Raw genomic sequence first — 15889 nt, forward strand, 5'->3', positions numbered from 1 at the left:
CTTCACCGTTCGGATACCTCTCTAAATGTTGCAATTGATAAGTAGCTAGTGATAATCGCGGAAAGTTACTCTGTACTAATGCGGGGCGCCCCTACACAGTTACAACGTGCGGCTTGATTAACATGTTTCGACGGCGCGGCCGTCTTCAACAGAATCTATAGGACGGTTTGGAAGTCACCATCTTTATATGGCAATGTTCATCACTTAACTCCTCCCCCTCCTGTCTCTTTAAAGTGGCACTCCTCTCCACACTTCATCGCTATTAAGTAGCATGTTGCTATAGGCAATTCCATTTTGTACATCACAGAATCTCTTCCAGTGAGAATAAACAATTCACACCCTTCAATGACCTATTCAATAAAATCATTATATATCACTTATTCAAAATTTCAAAAAACTAAGGGATCCAGCACCTCACTGGGGAACCAAAATGCTCATATATCAACAAGAAATATACTAATTCATAAAACCAAAGAGTTCCATTTCGTCATCTAACCCCTTGGGTATTAAAGTATCTAAATTAAATATCCACCTACTCTCCTGTCGCGACATTTTAGCTATGTAGTCCCCTCCCCTTATATCTCTGTGTACCACCTCCAAACCAAAGTAAACCACATCGTGTGTACTACAATTGTGATAATCACTAAAATGTTTGGACAGTGGATGCCCCTCCCATCCCTTCCCAATATTAGCATTTTGGTTCCCCAGTGAGGTGCTGGATCCCTTAGTTTTTTGAAATTTTGAATAAGTGATATATAATGATTTTATTGAATAGGTCATTGAGGGGTGTGAATTGTTTATTCTCACTGGAAGAGATTCTGTGATGTACAAAATGGAATTGCCTATAGCAACATGCTACTTAATAGCGATGAAGTGTGGAGAGGAGTGCCACTTTAAAGAGACAGGAGGGGGAGGAGTTAAGTGATGAACATTGCCATATAAAGATGGCGACTTCCAACCCGTCCTATAGATTCTGATGAAGACGGCCGCGCCGTCGAAACATGTTAATCAAGCCGCACGTTGTAACTGTGTAGGGGCGCCCCGCATTAGTACAGAGTAACTTTCCGCGATTATCACCAGCTACTTATCAATTGCAACATTTAGAGAGGTATCCGAACGGTGAAGCGCAAGGAAGTCATTGTGGCAACTGGGTTGAGGCGCACTACCCTTAGGACGAGGAACCGGAAGTCGACCATCCAACCCGGTTGCGCAGTAGCGTTGGACCAGAGCAGCTAACCGCTGGAGCGGCACTGCGAGTTACATCTCCAGAGTGACGCTGGAGATTCAGAAGAGAAAATCCAGGTTGGAGCCAAGGACTTTCCGGCATCATTGGAAGTGGTGAGACTCGCGGCAGAAGTCCGCCATATACCTATTATTATTGCGGTAAGAGGTCCGCGTTGCACACTACTCTCCGCTTGTCTACAGCATTGAGGAACTAATATCAGCTGGAGAGCTGTACAGCTTGTGAGACAGTTTGTGAGATCCTCTATTTCCTAATATTTCCTAATAGGGATTATTTTAGCCAAACAGCCCACAACCATTTTTGTGGACCTATTCCCTAATCAGGTTTTTTTAGCTAAATTGTTTATAACTAAAGAATTTTTTCATGTGAAATCACATCAATTATTAATTTTTAAGGGGAACCAGCATGCTCTTTGTGTGAATGTATGGATGTGTGGATGAGGTTGAATATACGAGACATAATAGGTATTAATTGAATATGAATTGCAACATATGTATTGATTGAAGACTTATTGTAATAAATACGTTTTTAAACTATTTAAGTCCAGCGCACGTTCTACTGTATTGTAATAACTGCTTCAAAGTTGCCACTGGTCTCTTGGTAGCCTCTCTGACCCGTTTCCTCCTTACTGTACCATCTAGTTTAGAGTGACATTCTGATACAGGAAACATCCTGGTAGTACCAAACACTTTACACATCTTAATAATACAGGTAGTCCCCGGGTTACGAACGCCCGACTTACGAACGACCCGTCGATACGAACGCCGCGACCATAGCTCCGCACCGTCGCATGACGTCATGCCCGCCGGGGACTACCTGTTCTGGCCCGCTGAAAATGAAGAATATGGGCAGCGGAAGGTAAATAGAGGTTATCTCACCTGATCCTCGGCGGTAGAAGGTGCCCTCATGGTGCCCGGAAGGTCCGCAGCCCGTCCTCTCGCTTCCTCCACTGTTTCCCGGCGGCTCCTGGCTTCACATGCGGCGCATAATGACGCAATGAGGAAGCGCCGCCACTAGAGGGCTCTTCCTGATTACGTCATTATGCGCCGCATGTGAAGCCAGGAGCCGCCGGGGAACAATGGAGGAAGCGAGAGGACGGGCTGCGGACCTTCCGGGCACCACGAGGGCACCTTCTACCGCCGAGGATCAGGTGAGATAACCTCTATTTACCTTCCGCTGCCCATACTCTGCATTTTTAGCGGGCCACAACAGGTAGTCCCGACCTACGCACAGATTCAGGTTAAGAACAAGTGGGCAGTCCCTATCTCGTTCGTTAACCGAGGACTACATGTACACTACTGTGCAACTTGCAAATTAATAAAACCTTTAAAAACATTTTGTAAGTTTTGCATCCATCTCCTGAGTCCTGACTTATTGAGATTCTTTGGCATTGCTTGGACGTTCATAGCTGATTGTTTGCTTTCAGCTGCTCTGCAAAGCACTGGAATGTTTTTATTATGAACTAATCAAAATGATCACAGCTGATCACAACTGAAAGCCAGTTAGCTTGCTGTAATTGACATGGCAATTAACAAAAACAATAATATTTCTATAGCGCTTTTCTCACATAGGACTCAAAGCGCTTAGGCTTTCTCAGATTCGGTAATTGGTACTGGTAGTAGGATGAAGTATTAACACAGAGGAAAAAATTATGTTTCTGCAAATGCCAAACTGAACCGGAGGGTTTTCAGACTAAATTTAAAGACATCTTTTATACTCCTAACTGAAATTACAAGAATTTTTAGGAAGGGAGTGATCCATCTCAGTGATTCTGTTTTTTTCATTCTGAACTGTTGTACTGTTATTATATCTTGCAATTACTGTTAAATGTTGCAATAAAGAAATACAGATGGAAAAATAGTTTTTGTGTGTGTGTCTTCATGTCAGCCTGCAAAGTAAAAAAAAAAAAAATAAACATTTTGAAGGAGGTGATTCTTTTTAATACACTTTGTATTAGCTTTTGCTTGTTTTAGCAGCCTTTTATGATTGTAAGATGTATTTGTATTGATGTACACCATGCAACACACATAGCTCCATCTATGAAAGTCTAGACATTAGTAATGGCCTTCAATTGTTCTTTGTCTCCTACAAAAATACGAAACACCAGTGATCTATAACAAACGCCTGAGAAAACAATTTAAGTCACAGTGTGAGGCTAATGCCTAATCAGGAAACCTAATAATACTGGTAGCAAAAGAAAAAGAAAAGTATTTGCAGTTGTCGATCAGGATTTAATACTTCGCAACCTCAAATCTCATTAAATTGTGGTTAAAAATACTGGGTAAAGACATTTAAAGTGTACTGTACTTTGTCACAAAAGATTAACACAGTGTGAATTCATTGAGGAAGTTAAGAGTTGGTTTGCTCTGTATAGGAAAGGATCCATTAAGCAAATTATGAGAACATCGTTTTCTTAGCATACCAAATAAATGAACATACTTGTTATCAAAAATGAAAGGAAAAAATGGCAACAATATTCTAACAGTGTGAGAAATCATTAAAGACACTGCATAAACAACAATGGTGGTTAAATCCTGTAAAATCTCATTATGTTCCACTGGACATAAGAGTTTAGTCATAATACAACACAAGGCTCAACTCAAAACACCTCCACAATCTGCTTTATAAGTGGGTTGCTTGACAATTACTTTATTTTTTAAGATTTTTTATTTTGAAAGAAATGTTTTTACAACAATTAGAGAAAAACAAAACATTGCATGGCGTCAGACAGGCATAATATATAAGACAATGCTAAATGTTTTTCTTTATAAAAGTCACATATGCCAGCTTATATTGTACATGGCTTATGAAACAATGGCTGGCTCATTCCCAGCCTTGTCATCGTATACCCATCATAGATGATTTGTGCTCTCACGTAACAGGAGGCATTGGTGTGGCTACCCATTTCATGAGGGTAAACCTTGGCTAGCTCTCTAGATTCAAACTCTTAAAAAAAACAAAAAAAACCTCTGGAATGACACCAAGAGGAGGATAAATGGTCACAAAAAAATAAAGCTGAGCTGATTTTTTGCTGACAGAATGGTATGAAGTCACTCGACAGGCAAGACACTTAACATTTATATGGCACTTTTCTCCCTTCAGAGCTTTAGCCACTTAGGGCATGCTTCACGGTTGACCAGAATTATTAGGGAGCCTTGCCCAAAGACTCTTTACTGTTTTACATACTGGCTTGAGCTGGGAACTATACATCAAAGGCAACAGCCTTAATGAGTACACTATCCCACTGACCAATGTGAAGGACTGGTGGAGAGTAAGCCAAAACAAATGAAAGCTGTGATTGCAAATTTCAGAATGTTCTTTAGTCAAAACATTATTGCAATTTTGTTTGAGTTATTCAAGTTCTAGAAACATTGTATAATCTCTCTTATTTTTATGTATTGTCATCTCTTTTAAAATTATGTGCTAAAGAACGATATCTTTATTTGGAATTAAGCGTAAATATTGTCTGCAGTTTTTAAAAACTGTAGCAAAGCAGTTCAGTTCAATACTTGCACCTACACTAAGATAGAACCTGAGAAACTAATCATTTTTTCAGTAGTCATGTCCTGCCAGTAAGAAAATTATTAAAACTGACAGTTAGGGCTGGGGGCTGGGAGGCAAATCGGTATCGCAATCGCTAGCAATTTGTAGTAGCGCTTTGTACCTGGGGCTTCCTCCATCCCCCTCTGCAACAATCACTCCCACGCCATCTTCCTCCGCCTCCTCACTTGCCCAGTAGAAACCCCATCAGCTTGGCAAGTCAGGGCCAGTGAGCGCAGGCACAGTTGGCCAGCGCGTGCATCCACGTCTTGCTCTTGTGGCTGAGTGCATTCTGCTCCTGGTAAGACGCAGACGCAGAGCGCTCCTGGACATGGAAGCACAGTGGGGAGCACGCACACAACCGGGCCGTGCATGCGCAGTACGCCCTGACTGGCCAAGCGTATGGGGCTTCTTCCAAGCAAGTGAAGCAGTGGAGAAAAACGGCGTAGGAGCGATCGGTGTGGAGGGGGCTGGAGGAAGCCCCAGGTATGTATGAAAATGTTATTTTATTACATCTCAGGTTTCCTTTAAAGTGTCCAAGCCCTGCTAGTGATGTTCCTTGGAAGTGTAGCAATACAGCCTGTAATGATAAGGTTCCAGAATGATGAATACATTTATGGCTGATCCCAATCGCAGATCAAGCAAACAAGTCATCGATAGATGGACGGTAGACAGGTCACACACATGATTCACTGCAGAAGTTCCACAACCATGTATTAATAATGCCAGGCTGGGCCCATAGTGTCCTCTGTTCAGTATGCAAACAAACCAGTAGAAATGGATGGTGTCACCCCCAATCGCAGGATGTATCCCAGTCCAAAGTGCAAAATCCAGGCTTGGCAAACAAATATGAGTTAGAGAAGGCATCCAATGTTGTTCATGTGTGTAGCGTGAGCATGTGGTTATACTTACCACCCCAGAGTCCAGGATATCCAGGTGTAATGGATCCCAAAGCAGGTGCGGGCTAAGATGGGTAGGTGTGGGTGCAGTAATGTGGCTGGAATGGTGTCCTATGTGTCCGGCATTTTCAAGGATATCACACACCTTATCGCCTTCCAAAGAGTCGGCCATAACAGATGCCATTGCATGCGTCCAGGCCTGGACTATAAAGTCCAGGCCTGCCCACCACTTCCCCGCCTGGTGCCAGCAACTGCACTTCCGATGCAAAGCTTTAAGATGTATAAGCCAGGTCATGTGAGCGCAACTTGTGCTTCAACGAACACCACAACCTGGAAGCGCATAAGATTGTGTGCAACTACGGGGAGCGGCCAACAGGTGGCTAGGCAACAAGTGTGAGGCGCTGGGGGAGGAGAGAAAGGTGGGACAAATTGTAAATAACATTAAATAAGAAAAAAAAGGAAAAGGAAAAAAAAAATAGAAAAAAACCCCTACTTATCATAAAGGTATAATCCGATACCTAATAATACCTTATATAAAATAGATACAGTATATGTTAAATAAATATCTCCGCATAGCCAAATGAAGGGATGGCAGATATTGAGATAAATGAATGGAAGGCAGATATTGAGAGATTTTTAGAAGCAATTTCCCTGCTCTTATACAATACATTAGAGTGGAAACGCTACCAAAATGCTGCATGTCCTGCAATTGTGATTTACCTAATCGCAATCCGTTCCATTCACTTACATTGTCAAAGTGTTTGGGGAAATCGCAAGCTAATGAAAGCGATCCCAAAATGTTGCCAAAAATGCTCTAGTGAATCCAAGCCCTTATACCAGGGTTTCCCAGTCCATGTGCCGCGACACATTCATGTGTTGCGGCAGTCTCCGGTATGTGTTGCTGCTTGGCTCTGTCTCCCTCGCATGCTGCTCTGCTCTGCCTCTGCTCTGTGTAAAGTTAGAGCCTAGCTTCAAGAAAATGGCATTGGCGGCCATTTTGTTGTAGCCCTGCTTTAATTATACAGTAAACACGTAGCGGAGGCAGAGCGCAGAAGCAAAGGGGGAGAGAGAGGGGGCGCTGAAGAGAGATGTCAGCGCTGGTGATTGATCCGCGGCTGCCTGCACATTCTCCTGGATGCACCTACACCTGACTTCCTATGCTGGGGGCTCCTACACCTGTCTTTCTATACTGGGTGCACCTACACCTGACTTCCTATGCTGGGGGCTCCTACACCTGTCTTTCTATACTGGGTACACCTACACTTGACTTCCTATGCTGGGGCTCCTTCCTATGCTGGGGTTAGTGTCTAACTTAAGAAGTTTTTCACATCACAAGATGGTAGGGCTGCAACTCGAAAGCAGTTATGGCAGAAGAATGAATGGCACAGGTAGCAGATTAGGCTCAATACCATGAAGTCCAATACATTTTGTGGAGTTACTGAGTCTCAGGAGAGCTCCATTTGTTACAGAAAAAGTGTTGCTGAGGCAGTAAAACTTCAGAAAATTAAATCTTGCTACAGTTTGATCTGCAGGAATCAATTTGCTACTAGTATTTCTCAGAAAAACATTGAGCATCTTTAACCAGTAAAGCTCAGAAAAATCTTTCACTGACAACTTCTTTCACCTGCTTGATGCATATAACTGTAGCTATAACTAAGTTACCTAATTAAATATGTTAAAAACTCTATTAGTACCGGTGATAAAGGCCTAATGGAGATATATAGGGGTTGATCCAGCAAATTTATTTTGTGCCAACAATCTCCTTTTTTAAGTGACAGTAGTTACTTAAAGAGAAAATAAACTAATGAGATAAACAATTGTATCTATCTTCCTACTCCTAAAAATGACTTCCCACAGAAGGCAACACTGGGTAACGGGAGTGTGCGGAGGCAAGCATTTTGAGCACTGGGAGACAAAAGTGTATGTACAGCGCAAAGCATACTAATAACCAGGCTGTTTTACTTGTTTTATTTTACTTAGCTGCCTTAAACAGTTATTGTCGGTACTTTGGGGAATATAGCAAACATCTCTGATAAGCAAATTACAGCCATAAAAGTGTTCCTGCCAGAATACAACTTTTGAGGGCAGGGGAGAGATAGAGAAAAGTCATTAGTTCATGTATTTTTAACTATGGGACTCCTAGGGCTCGTTTCCACTGTTGTGACGCGATTTCGCCGGCATTCCGACGCTTGTAAAAACGCATGCGGATGCGTTTCCGCATGCGTTTTTACCCGCGATTTCGCGTGCGATTTCGCATGGCAGGGTGCCATGCGAAATTAACCATGACACTGCCAGGGCAAAATAACATTGAAAAAGGTGCGAAATCGCACGCGAAATCGCGGGTAAAAACGCATGTAACAAACGCATGCGTTTTTACTATTAAATACATTAGCGGCGATTCGCACGGATTCCCGACGCAGGTGAATTCGGTGGGTCCCGTCGTGCAGATTTGGCCCGCAGCCAAATCGCTCCCGCACGCCGCACATGTGGAAACAGCCCCGGCCACTTCAGTGTAACAAGCGAATCCGCATCTCGTCGCCGCATGCGGATTCGCTATGGTGGAAACGAGCCCTTAACAGGCTGCCATTGAGCAGAGACAATAAAATATTCAGTCTACTTTGTAAATGTTTAAATATAAAATAAAGCTAAAAAAAGTCGAAAAAAAGGTCATTTTTAGTCGTAGGAGGATAAATACATGTGTTTATTTCATCAGTATATTTTAATCTCGGGTACACTTTAAGCTATACGGTTTGTGCTTCTGTATATTATATCAGAGGTTTTTCAGGAGTTAAGAAGCTGGATCAGCAACATGGGGGAGTTTAAAGGACAATTATAGTGAGAGGTATGTGGAGGCTGCCACATGTATTTCCTTTTAAACAATAACAGTTGCCTGGCAGCCCTGCAGATCTATTTGGCTGTAGTAGTGTCTGAATTGCACCGGAAACAAACATGCAACTAATCTTGCCAGATCTGACAATAATGTCAGAAACACCTGGTCTGCTGCATGTTTGTTTAGGGTCTATGGCTAAAAGTATTAGAGGTAGAGGCTCAGGAGGATAGCCAGGCAACTGCTATTGCTTAAAGTGTACCAGTGGAGAGATACATAAGTTAACTGGAGAGATAAATAAAAAGTGCACTCGTTACGTATCACTCCAGCAGCCACCGGAGAGATATATATAGAGGGCGCACTTCTCTTGCGACAGACGGCCGCTACTGGCTGAAGTTACAGGACCCAGTACCAAGCAGGAGAAGGCTGAGGACGGTGGGATGGGAGCGATCCATGTGGATAGGGCTGGAGGAAGCCCCAGGTATGTATAAAACTTTTATTATTCGTCAGCTGTGGTTTCTTTTCAAAGGAAATAAATATGGCAGTCTCCATATACCTCTCACTATAGTTGTCCTTTGAAATAAAAAGCAAGTTAATCTGTCTGTAATTGGTCAGCCATTATATTTGGTGAGCGCAATCTGTTTACCCTATGGTGGTGAGGTTTAGACACAACCTTGAGTCACAGGCATAGAGGAGTGATAATAGTGCATATTTTTGAACCAAATGTGCAATACTTAACTATCTTGATGTTTATCTGCTTGCTTTTTTTGTGTGGCTTTTTTCGGGGTTTTTTTGTGGGTATGGGAGAATATCAAGAAGAATAAGAAGAATAGTATGATGCAGTGGATTCTGGCTATGCACTTAAAGAGGAACTGCCGCGAAAATCTTAAAATTTAAAACACATACAAATAAGATCATTTCTTTCAGAGTAAAATGAGCCATAAATTACTTTTCTCCTATGTTGCTGTCACAGATTTTGGGCTAGTCCATCTCTCCATAGGGTATTCTCAGCATGGCCTTTATCCTTTATCAAGACATTCCCTGAAAAAGATTTATACAATGATGCTGGCCAGCCTCCCTGCTTGCTGCACACTTTTTTTGGCAGTTGGATGGAGCAACTGCCATTCATTAAGTGCTTTTAAAAATAAAGAAAACCCTGCAACCCCCCCCCCCCCCCAAGAGAAGATGGGCTAGTCCAAAATCTGTCGGTAATGTCCGATTTCTACTACTTACTGTAAGTGACAGAAACATAGGACAAAGGTAATTTATGGCTCACTTTACTCACGAAGAAACGTACTTCTTATTTGTATATGTTCACATGTATTTAAAATTTTAAGATTTTCGCGACACAAGTCCACAAGACACAAGTTGTTTTCTAAACAAGTGGGACTCATGTTTAGGCATCATTTTTTCATGTGATGTTTATAACTGTTGAGCACATTACATATTTCGCTATATGACTGCTTCTGAGAGGAGATGCCTTCTTCCAATAGAACGCCCCAGGCAGGGGTGTAACTAGAAGCCTCCGGGCCCCCCTGCAAGAATTTGAGAGCCCCCCCCCTCATGGCCGTTTTGGGGGTCGCAACATGAGGGGAGAGCTTTGCCTATCAGCGGGGAGGGGGGAAGGTCCCCCCTCACCTCAGGCTCTCCAGTCTGCGCTCCCCTCCTGCATCTATATAAGTGGCAGCAGCGGCGGCGGCAGCAGCTATAATTACCTCCATTTACCACCGGAGGTCGCCGATCTGCAAGGGCTTCACATTACTTCCTGTTAAAACAGGAAGTAATGTGAAGCCCTTGCAAATCGGACCTTCGTGGTAAATGGAGGTAATTATAGCTGCTGCCGCCGCTGTTGCCGCTTCCCTTCCCTTCTCCCCGCTGATAGGCAAAGCTCTCCCCTCATACTGCGACCCCTCCTGGCCCCCCAAAAATGGCCCTGAGCAGGCCCCAGGAGGGGCCCCGGGCCCCTCGCGAGGCAGGGGCTGCTTCCCCTATTGTTACGCCAGTGGCACCAGGGATTGTACCTTAACTTATTAGTGAGTTGGGAAATATTTAAAGAAACAGTGCAGAGGAGCGCATACAGCCCCAACCTTTATTTATTGCCATTGTTAGATTTGAATGTATTGACAAACCACATGACAACATTAAAGAGACTCTGAAGTCTCATAAAAATCATCTTTTTATTTAAAAAATGTCTTTAACATGATAGCCCTAACTAAAACGCTGCATCCCCGTGGCTCTCCGGATCGCCACCTCCGCCCGCCCCTCTCAGTCTTCCTTCACTGAGAGGGGCGGGGGAGAGGCAGAGATACGCGCTGATTGACGCGTAAGGAGGCAGAGCTGCGGCTGAAAGCAGCAAAATCCACGACCAAGAAAGTGAATTTTGCGGGGGAGAGGGAGGTGGGAGTTAGGGGGGATTTAGTTAGATTTCAGCCGCAGCTCTGCCTTCTTACGCGTCAATCAGCGCGTATCTCCGCCTCTCCCCCGCCCCTCTCAGTGAAGGAAGACTGAGAGGGGCGGGCAGAGGTGACGATCCGGCGCTGAAAGATGCGTGGAGAGGCAGAGCTTTAGCGCTGCCTGGATTGCCCCCCAGGGAGTTTGGGGGGATTTAGTTATATTAGAGCCACAGGGGTGCAGCGTTTTAGTTAGGGCTATCATGTTAAAGACATTTTTGAAATAAAAAGACGATTTTTATGAGACTTCACTGTCTCTTTAAAGGACACCCGAGGTGAAAGCAAACTAATGAAATAAACAATTGTATCTATCCTCCTTCTCCTAAAAATAACTTTTTAAGATATTCCACAGTTTTATTTTATATTTGAAATCTACTTTTTATGTTTTTACTATTTTTTTGTATTTGCTCAATGACGAAGTCATTGAAGTATGCCAGAGCTAAAATCTATGAACTATTGAACCTTTTTATCTCTGTCCTGTTCTCAGAAGCAATTTTCTGCTAGGAAAGTGTTTATAGTTGTAATTTGTTATCAGTGAGGGTCACACCGTAGTCTGACCCAGTCCTGACTAAGACACGAACTGCCACTTACATACCTGATATTTACCGTATTTTTCGGACTATAAGACGCACTTTTTCTCCCCCAAAAGTAGGGATAAAAACTGGGTGCGTCTTATAGTCCGCATGTGCCTTCCCTTACTAATCCGGCGCTTGTATCCTGTGCTGTAAGTAATGCAAATGACATCCGCGCTGGGAGGCAGCAGCAGTAACGTGATGCAAAGTGTCTCTGATGTTCAAACAGCAGCCGCTTAATGAATGGATACTCGTCCTGGCTGGGATCCTGTTTGCGGCGGGGAGGCAGCTGATTCAGCGCAATCCTATTTGTTTTCAAAGTGGCATAACAGCAGCCACTGTAATGACAGCGAATGCTGTTCCTGGATCCTCGCAGCGCAGAAGGGTGATCGCGCTGAGAAGTATGGTAATAAATTTTCAGCCGCTATAGCGTCAGAGTCCTCAGAGGCTTCCGTACTTCATTGTTTACTGGCGTCCTCTCATGATGACCCCGGCGCACGTGCATGAAGAAGCTGCTGGTAATTTCCTCCATGTATTTGTAGTTGTTAGTGTAGCTAAGGTGGGGAGAGGCAGTGGTTTGTGTAAAGTAGTGCAGTGTAGCATGGAGGAGGGCCCTTGCAGGCATTTGTGTAGTTTAGTTCAGTGTAGCTGGAGGGGGGCATCAGGGGTTAGTTAAGTGTAGTTTAGCGTAGTGTAGTATAGTTGGTGGGAGCAGCAAGTTTTATTGTAGCTGGGCAGTGTAACTTAGAGACATCTTGGGAGTAAGGTCTATAAGACACTCCTGGACAGTGGATGCACCTAGGTTTAGTATTTTTTTCCCCCCTGGTTTTTGCCCTCTAAACCTGTGTGCGTCTTATAGTCCGGAGTGTCTTATAGTCCGAAAAATACGGTAATTATTTCAGGCAGAGAAAGAAAAAAAGGAACACAGCATAGTTATTTGTGTGCTAGGCATTGTACATACACATGTCTATCTCATCATGTCCCGTCACCTCTGGTATCTTTTAAGGATGTGTAGATTAGTATGGCAACTTCTCTTAAAGTAATCTTGTAATCGCTTAAAAAAAAAAAAGAATTGCACTTACTTGAGACTTCTGCCAGCCCCTTGCAACCGCCCTGTGCCCAAGCCGGTACTCAACATTCCTCCGTTCCCCCTCCACGGCTTATTTTCGCTTTCACCAACATGTAAGTCGACGGCTACTGTGTACGGCCCTGGCCGTGCACGTCCTCATTCACGCTTCCATCGCCAGGGGCATCCTACGCAGGTGCAGTTGCCGGCAAAAGGCAAAAGCGAAACTGAGCCATGGCGGGGACTGGAGGATCGTTGAGTACCGGCTGCAGGGGGGGCTGTAGAAGGTTGGCAGAAGCCCCAGGTAAGTGAAACTATATATTTTTTTAAGTGATGGTTTCCTTTAAGCATAACAGTAAACTGTTAATTAGCAAATATTTCTAGCTAAATGCTAAGCAAGAAGACATAGAACTTTCTGCCAACTTACTTGTCAGGAGCTGCATGATACTCGATCCAAATCTTTTTCACAATATTCCCAGACTGACATATTAGGCAAGACTTTTTGGCTAAGTATTTAATAGTCCTGTTTATAGCCCAAATCACGAACTACAGATATGTTAAATGGCCTGTACGGCTCATTAAGCATGACCTTGGAAGTTCTGCTTTAGCAGTCTGCAAAGCTAGTAAACTTAATGAACTTTGCTGTAACAGTTCTTAAAAAGCTGCTTTTGAATATAAAGGGCTAGTTGTTTATTGCGTCTAATGAGGACACTCTACTATGGCTTTTTAGCAGCCTCTGTCTCTGCAGTCCTCTCTGCTGGGCCTGCTGCCATCACTGTCTACCCTGCCCAGTTTCCACCACAACACAGTTCTATGTTTAATAACAATAAATTGCCTTAACCACCCTGGCGTTCTGATTAAATCGCCAGGGTGGCTGCGGGAGGGTTTTTTTTAAATAAAAAAAAAACTATTTCATGCAGCCAACTGAAAGTTGGCTGCATGAAAGCCCACTAGAGGGCGCTCCGGAGGCGATCTTCCGATCGCCTCCGGCGCCCAGAATAAACAAGGAAGGCCGCAATGAGCGGCCTTCCTTGTTTTGCTTATATCGTCGCCATAGCGACGAGCGGAGTGACGTCATCGACGTCAGCCGACGTCCTGACGTCAGCCGCCTCCGATCCAGCCCTTAGCGCTGGCCGGAACTTTTTGTTCCGGCTACGCTGGGCTCAGGCGGCTAGGGGGGCCCTCTTTCGCCGCTGCTCGCGGCGAATCGCCGCAGAGCGGCGGCGATCAGGCAGCACACGCGGCTGGCAAAGTGCCGGCTGCGTGTGCTGCTTTTTATTTCGTTAAAATCGGCCCAGCAGGGCCTGAGCGGCAGCCGCTGGCGGTGTTGGACGAGCTGAGCTCGTCCAGACCGCTCAGCTGGTTAAAGAGACTCAGAGACGAACATAAGTACAGCTCTGATACTTACCCAGGGCTTTGTAACGATTGTGGGATTCTCTCCGTGATCAGCGCACAAGACGTGCGCTGACACTGCGGAAATCCTCCACAAGCGTATAATTTGCGGGAACCCAGCAAAAAGTGCAATGCACCTGTAGAGGGAAATTCCTGTCGGCAGGTGGAGCTGTGGAGTGCAGAGGAACAGATCCTCTGCCCTACCACAGACGCCAGACAGGAATTGCACAAAGGGAAGAAACGCAATCGCAAGAGAAGCGATTGAGGATGAGCACAGAGACAGGTTGTATGTGTGTGTGTGCACCAATCCAGTCGCCAACCCGCGACAGTGCACACACAACAGCAGATATGAAATAGGAACGCGATCGCGAGAAGTGCGATCGGCAGACGTGACACAAGGCTACAGCAAGGCAGAGCACGAGAGTAGCAAAGGCACAGCAAATCATACAATGAGGAGATACGGAAAATAACAAACGCTAGCTAAACGCGAACACCGCACTCATTCGCAACAGTGCACGTGTTTATGCGCGGTCTCCACGTGATAAGCACAATAGAGACAAGCACGCCTAACTAACCACTGACAGACAAACATGAAACAGAGGACGTGAGCACTTGCTTAACGGTTACCTCACCAAGCCTCCAGCAAGCGTTCGCAGCAGACAAGACAGACACACAAAAACATGAACAAGCGAGAGATAGGATCCACAGCACTAGCGAAAGTGGCTAGTGCGATCCAGGAAGACAGAACAGAAGGATCCACAGCTCTAGCGCAAGATGCTAGTGCGATCCAAGTACAGAGTAGCAGACCAGAAGGATCCACAGCACTAGCGCAAGAGGCTGGTGTGATCCAGGAAAACAGATCAGAAGGGGCTACCAGTAACAACCGCTGTTCCGGTTAGCACCCAGACATACAGAACGATTTCCTGTCGACCACCGCTGGGACAGGACAATCGCAACAGACAAACAAAACAGATATGCAATCCTAACTGCACTAGGGAAACCTGCCTAGTGCAGTTCCAGGAATTACACTAAGCTAATCTTCAAACAAAGAGCAAGGCTGACACTCCTCCAGGAGTGTTTCACAGGAAGAAATCCTTATGACCAGCCAAGGTCTGTGATATCACATGGTATATATAGTGCAAGCCTACAAAGGATGTGGCTAGGCAATCTGCATGACAAACGTATGCAAATTCCTCTGCAGCAAGCTGCAAAACTGACAGAAGGTCTCTCTTCCAGAGACCTGCAGAATGCAGACCTGAACAGTGGTCAAAAGGCTGCCTGTCTGCGCAGGCAGCCACGCGGATTCTCACAGGCTTCCTCCCGCACCATAAACATATCTAAGTCCCACACTGTCCTCCCGGGGTTTGCCATTCAGCCTCGGTGAGCTCCGTTACCAGCCTCAGTCGATGCCAGTCAGGGTCTACTGCGCGTGCGCAGCCCTTCGGCGCATGTGCAGTACACCCGAAATGATGTCACTGAGGCTGGTAACGGAGCTCACCACAGCTAAACGGCAGACCGCGGGAGGATGGCGTGGGGGCGTATCAGAGATGTACTTATGTTCGTCTCTGAGTCTCTTTAACCACTTCCCATCTAAGGGTTTTTACCCCTAAACACCAGAGCAATTTTCTCATTTCAGTGCTGCGTCCATTCATTCGTCAATATCTTTATCACTACTTATCACTCTGAAATAATCTACACATTGTTTTTTTTCACCACAAATTAGGCTTTCTTTGGGTGGTACTATTTGCTAAAAATTATTTTATTCTAAATGCATTTTAACGGAAATAATAAAAGAAATGGAAAAAAAATCATTACAAGCCAACCCACAGTAAACATCACCTAAACAACAGACTTACATCACTGCGGGAGAGGGGATTCAATTACCTTCTGGTCATTTTGT

This window comes from Hyperolius riggenbachi, chromosome 7 (genome assembly GCF_040937935.1).
Source record: "Hyperolius riggenbachi isolate aHypRig1 chromosome 7, aHypRig1.pri, whole genome shotgun sequence".
Classification (NCBI taxonomy): Eukaryota; Metazoa; Chordata; class Amphibia; order Anura; family Hyperoliidae; genus Hyperolius; species Hyperolius riggenbachi.